We start from the raw sequence: 6,671 nt of genomic DNA on the forward strand, positions 1-6,671 counted from the left end.
TATTTTTTCTCCAAGTTGTGTGTTTACATAGTGGATATAGAGGCCATTGCATAATAGCTCAAAATAAAGTCTTACTCTTGTATATTGCATGTAGGGGTGGGGGTGGGGTGTATGGTTGTGGAATACATGGGTGGAGGGCCAGAGGGTGTGTGGGTATGGTGAGTTGGGTTGTGGGGGTGGATGTGTACAGGTGTTGGGGAGGGTGTGGGGTCGGTGTGTGTCGTATGCTGGGATGCCTGCGTGGGTATGGTGGGGTATGCGATTGGGGTATACGTAGGTTGGGTGTGCGAGGGGGACTTCCCTCTCTGCCCAGCTTCCCCCCGGCCCGCTCTGTGACATGGCTCAGCCCAGCCCAGCCCTTCCCCTCGCAGGCAGGGGGAGAGGGAGGTGGAATCGGTGTTGCCTCCCTGGCTCCCAGTGTGCTACAAATAGGTGGGAAAGCAGCTGCCACCTGCGGCTTGCAAGGAAAGACCCTAGGACAGGGGAGTTGGGGAGGGAGAAGCTGAGTCTAGTGCCACTGGCTTTCTTGGCCTCTGTTCCACGCCTGCTAGACAGGGCTGCAGCTGAGCCCGTGCTGGTTCCTGCTGCTGCTTGCACACCACCTGCCTGTCCTGCCCTTGCCAAGCTGGCTCCTGCTGCTCCTACCCCACCTGCCTGTTCTGTCCCTACCCAGCAGGGCTTTGTGAGCAGCAAATCTCCTTCACACCACCTTATACACATGCTCCCCTGCCCAGCCATGCATGAGTAGGACCAAAGCAAGCTGCAGGCAAAGCCTGCCCTCCACCCCACCCTGCCTCAACGCCACACCTTCCCCTCCCTACCTGCTGCTTGGAGCACTGCAGCAGGGACAGGAGTCTTGATCGCTGGAGGCTGGGGGAGCCCAGCAACTACCTGGGCAGCTGCAGCAGCAGCCCTGCCCAGCTGTGCCTGCTGGCTGGGGCCTTCTGGCAGAGACTGGGTATGCAACACACACTGCCCCAGGCAGGAGCGGGTGGGACTCGGCACCAGGTGGAGTGCAGCAGGAGCAGCCACCAGCTGGACCAGATAAAATTAATTGGTGAGTGCCTTCCTGTGGGTTGGATCAATCAGCTGGCAGGCTGGATCTGGTGCCCAAGCCGTATTTTGCCCACCCCTAGCTTAAGGGGAAGGATGAATAAGGAAAGGAAACCTGATCTAGAAAGGGATGTAACAGCTACCCAGCCCCACATCCATAACTTTCAAAATCCCCCATAATCTAAACAGAAGTACTTTTGAAAACTCACTCCAGAAGTCCTGATACTGCAAGCCTGCCAGCTCAGAGAAATTGTCACTGTTCAACCTCACCTTCTGCCAGGAAGCCACATTTCACCTGAAATGACTTTTTCTAGCTGCAACCTCTGCCATGATAACCTGCCCGAGCCATCAACAAAGCCAGAAAGCCTTGTGCCTCCTTCACACACGGCTGCCAACACAGCAGTCGAGTCGTCTTTTATCCCATCTTGGGAGACTGTCATTAAGTGACCACTTGTGAGAAAGATTTTATACTTCATTTCAATTTCAGAGGTAGCAGGCTGCAAGCTCATTGTAAATAGTTATTGAAAAGAATACAAATCTCCCCCTACAGGGAGAACGGTTAATACACATCAGTCTCCCCACAAGATGACATTTAAGAATGTGGGGCAAGACTCATGGGGTGATGTGCCTGGTGAATAATTTCTCCATCTTTTGCTTGCAAAAGATTTAGCCACTATGTGGCAACTATTTTGTGAGTCTCAGTAAAGTATAATCCAGCTCTTAGACCACCATCTACAGGCCAAGCGTGTAAAAGCAGTGGGAAAAGCAATCAATCAGGTCTAAAACACGACTAAATAAACAGTGTGACACAGATCTGGTACACAAGGTTTGCTCTAGTATGCAAAGGAGCACAGAGTTAAGGTTGTAACTTAAGCTCCCCAAATAGGTTTCCTCTGCAAATTAACATACCTAAGCCACATGTCATTGATGCCATGCATGTAGAATTGGCTGGAAAGAAATTAGTGCTGAGCTAGCACGTGAATTTACTTACGACTATAAATGTTTGGAGCAGTGCTGCAGTGTAGACTATTCAGGAACAAGGAAGTACTGTAGGTGAATTTGCAGAAAATCTGTTACCCTTCCCTAAAACACTTTAACCAAAGCAAAACTGCTTCCCCACTCCAGTCATAGACTTAGAAATGACTGACCTCTTTTGGCTGAAACTTTCTTTAAAAAAAATACTGGGCATGGAATATTTTAGCACAAACGCTTATAGTTCTGCTAAATTTTAAACAACTGACAATAGAGTTTTGGGCAGCCTTAATAAGACATGCTGTCAGTTCTGCTTGATACACGTATGTAGCGCGTATATGGAAGCCTTCCAGGACAGGAGAGTACCCTTTGATTAAGGGTCCTCTCAAGAACGATCCCTTGCAAAAAGTTTGGGAAAGAATACTTAGAGAGAAATTTACATCAATTGGTCCATCTCAAATAGACTAAAAAGTACGTCATGTTTCCACAGAAAAGCACTTAACTTCTATCCTGAAGCTTGGATGGGGTAAAATCTCAATCAACTGCGTGAGAAGATCCTCTTCTCCTGGCACGATCAGTGTATTGTCAAATCTGACTGCTGACAGCCAGCAAACTAAAAAGCTGAGGGCCTTGCGGGGAGGGGAAATCACCCACGTGAACAAAGATGTTACCGAGTGATCACCTGCTCAAGGCACTGAAAAAGATCATGTGTTGCTCACACACTGGAGACAGAGGCTCCTGCAAGCCTTTCCAGAAGTCCCACAAAGCTTGGGAGAGACAGAGATTGAATGGGCCTGGTAGTTCCTTTCTCACAAAGTTACTCGATTCTACCACAGATGACGCCATCACCTGGAAGTCTGGCCTCAGATTGTTAGGTATGAGGAAGGCATCTGACTCCAGCCCAACATGAACACCTTCTGCTGACAGGGTAGAGATCTGTAGACACACAGCATGTCCAGGCTCATATGTACCTGCCAGGGACAGAAAGGTCACATTGCAAAGAGGCTCATGTGGATCCCTTCCTTGGCCCAAAAACTACTCAACTCTTAATCACATGCTTGAAGGCCGTGAATAGTTCATTCCTAACTTATATTTGGCAGCTATTTTTGCCTATCGTAAAACTAACTAGATAGAAAAGTGGATACAAAGGTGGGTCCCCAGTCCCTCATCAGGTTCATTCTGGGTTTGACCCTTAACCTCCCTGTTTTTAAAATCTTCATCGTGGGATAGTTAATAGGGGTGTGAGAAATGGGCTGTATTCAATTCGGATTCAGCCCTAATCAGGGACAGTGATTCAATTTGATTCAGATCACTGTCCCCAATTCGATTCGGCGGAATCCAAATCTGAAGATTCGATGCTGATTCGGAGAACCAGCTGTTTGGTCATAGACACAGCTTGAAATGTTTTTTCTACATACCTCGTGGAACCAGGCACGGATCGTGAATGCTGTAGTGGGGCGGCTGGAACGTCCCACAGGAGCGTGGGCCCCCCCACCGCGTCCTCAGCGGTGAACCCGGAAGTGGACTGGAAGTACTTCCAGCCCCTTTCCGGGTCCACTGCCAAGCACTCTGGGGGGGCCCCCCTGAACTTCCCCGACTTGCTGATCAGCTGCAGGGGGACCCAGGGTACCCCCCAGACCAAGGCGGCATCAGTTGTTGAGCTGGGGGGAGGGGCTGCCCTCTCGCGTGCTCCCCAGCATACCTGGAAGTGCTTCTGGTCCACTTCGGAGTCTGCTGCTGAGCACGCTGGGACCCCCCCGCGCTCCTGTGGGATGCTTCATGAGCCCCAGCATTGAGCATTCATGAGCCACCTGGTACCTTGAGGTGCATAGAAAAAACATTTAAATTTGCGTCTATGCCCAAATTGTCGAATCGTTCCAAATCGATTTGGAGAGATTAAAGGATCTCCTGATTCGATTCGGAGATTTGGCCACCCAATCGGGCCAAATCTCCACCTAATTGAATCTGTGACCAAAGCATCGCACTGACCTAATAGTTAACTGGTTCTGGCAAAACTGATGAAGACTCCCTTTGAGACAATGCTTCTGCAAGTTCAATGCATTTGTCTAGAAATTTGTTTCCCAGATGGCAGTGACCTCAAGAGTGAACTTCAAGCCTTCACGACTGATCCACTTGATATTTAGAGTCACCCAAGACACTGCTCCACAGTAGTATTAAAATACCATGTTAGTGAGCGAACCGTCTTCCCAGCATTTTTCCCTTTTCTTCATGCTCAACGTGAGCTCTCTCAAAACATCAGTCCAGACTGAAGAGTTCTTCAAATACCTACCCAAATCTCCAGATATCATTTATTCTAGGTAATGATGTTTACTATCCAAATGAATATTCAACTCTATTTTATTTTGCTGTGACATGGCAGACTTTAAACTTACATGCTTCGAGATGGCTACCTAACACTGAAAACCTTGGCCTCAGATTTACTTCAATTTCACATATCTGCAAAGCAACACAGTTCTCCTTGTACATTTACATTGTATTATTGCTTCTGTTTGGCTTTTAAGAAGGAAGCTCACTAACATACTCAAGAACTCCACCCCCCCGCCACCTAACTTAGCAAAGGCCAATTTAACTCTCAAAAAAGTGTTTTATTGAGGAATACACTACATTGTGAGTTGATCCATTTTCTCCACAATTTCTTCCAACTGCTATCCCTTTGCACACATTTTAGTCTCCTGGGTTTATAAGAGTTGTCATACTTTAGTATTAACGATATAAAGAAAGATGAGAGAAAAATCCCACCTCCTCAATCAGTGTTGGCCTTAGCCACATGACTGCTACTCCCTACTCACTTTACATGAATATCTTGTGCAGGCAGCACAGTGACTATGATTCTGTGACTGTCCTTTGGGAAACACAGCAGAGATATATGCAGCCCAAGGGCAGATTTAGCAAAGATGGGTATAAGCCATTTTCACAACCTTTTTTTGAGTTACTCTGGGTGCCAGCATGTTCCTAAAATTAGAGAAGCTAGGAACTACTCTCCACCCTAAGCCACTTCCCTCCTGTTACTGCCCTGCCCCAAGGTCCCAGCTCATGAAAAAATGTCTAAGGTCATTTAGCACTGTGCCCTTGAGCATGGGAATTCTCCCCTGGGCAGAAAATGAACTTTTTACAGCTGTACCTGGGGAAAGGCTTCCTCCTGAGTTAGAAAAAGGAACACTCACCTTGGAATTCTGCTTCTTTGAAGGTCTTTTGGGCACCTTTCCAAACCTTCATTCCACAAGTTTGAAGTGTAGTTTTGAGATGTTTTCTTCCAATATACTTCTAATCTTTCACCTCACACTTTGATTAAGCTTTTCCTCCTGGATGTTTCACCTTACTTTCAGGCCAAGTAAAAGACTACACTGTTTAGATGGTAGCATTTGTTCCTAGCAGGTACTGGCACATAGTTATCTAATAGCATCTTGTTTTGAAAAGGTAAAGAGGTCTTTTCAAAAAGCATTTTCTACCTTTATTCTATAATTTGCAAATTTTACATTAGCAAAATGAGCAAGCTAGATATAAAAGGTTTCTTCATGTGCATTTTGTTAACCCTGTATCTTACTAAGAGGCCTTTATTTGCTGCTTGGGCTAATTTAAGTAAAATGCCTAACATCTGGTTCTCAGTTTCTAGTGTTCAGCTCTTTTCGTAAAGAACAAAAGACTCCACAGTTCAAACAGTGAAGTAGTCCAGAAACAAAAAACTGAACAGGCAAAAAGCAAGGATTCATGTAGTAGCGTGTTATTAGTTTTGTTATTGTACCTAACCTGGTACTCAAGAGCATTATAATAAATGTCACTGTATCACTACAGATAATGGACCATAACAACATCTTGTACAGTTCAGTATCTGGCCATGAACATATTACCAATTTGTATTACATAGGTCTGGGTTTGAGTGTGTAACTTCAAGTTCATATATAATACCAAGAAGAAATACCCATGACTAAATTATGGTCCATCAAATATCTGCTCCTGACAGCATGTAGCAACTCAAATGAGAATCAGGTCACTCGTTCATAAATGGACCTTGCAGTATGTAGAATTTAAAAATTCAGGTTGCTCCTTCAGGGATCCTCATGTTTTTGGGAAGTTTCTAGCTTTTGTAATTATCCTAAAACCTTCAGATTAAAAACACATTATCAGTAAACCTGAATGGATTTGCAAAAAAATTACCACTGCTTCAAAGAAGTGAACTTAGTTGCAGTGCAGTAAAGGCTGCCCAGAGAGAGTCACAATCACAGGTACAACGCAAAACAAGCATAAGGCAGCCAATGAAGGAGGCAGGAGCTCTGTGGGGAGAAAGAGATGGTTGCTGTAACTACATACTATCATAATGCATGTGCATAAAAGGAGGCTAAGTTAAAAGCCATGGGCAAACAATTTTGTTACATCCTAAATTCTGAATGTTCTAAAACCCTATTTTTAAATCATGGAAATAGTTTCTTATAATTTTATACATCAGGCCAGAGCAAATCTAGCTACCTATAAATTTTTGGCTTGGCTACTACACATAGTTGTAACGAACTGGAGGCTACATAGTCACCCACCCTAATTCTGAACACCATTTCTTTCTCCTCCTTCCCCTACCTCAGTATTTTTGTTGTTTTTTGTTTTTTTTTTGGGGGGGGGGGGGGGGGTACCGT

The sequence above is a fragment of the Gavialis gangeticus genome, unplaced genomic scaffold, assembly GCF_001723915.1.
Source record: "Gavialis gangeticus isolate Ggan-Ray unplaced genomic scaffold, GavGan_comp1, whole genome shotgun sequence".
Lineage (NCBI taxonomy): Eukaryota > Metazoa > Chordata > Crocodylia > Gavialidae > Gavialis > Gavialis gangeticus.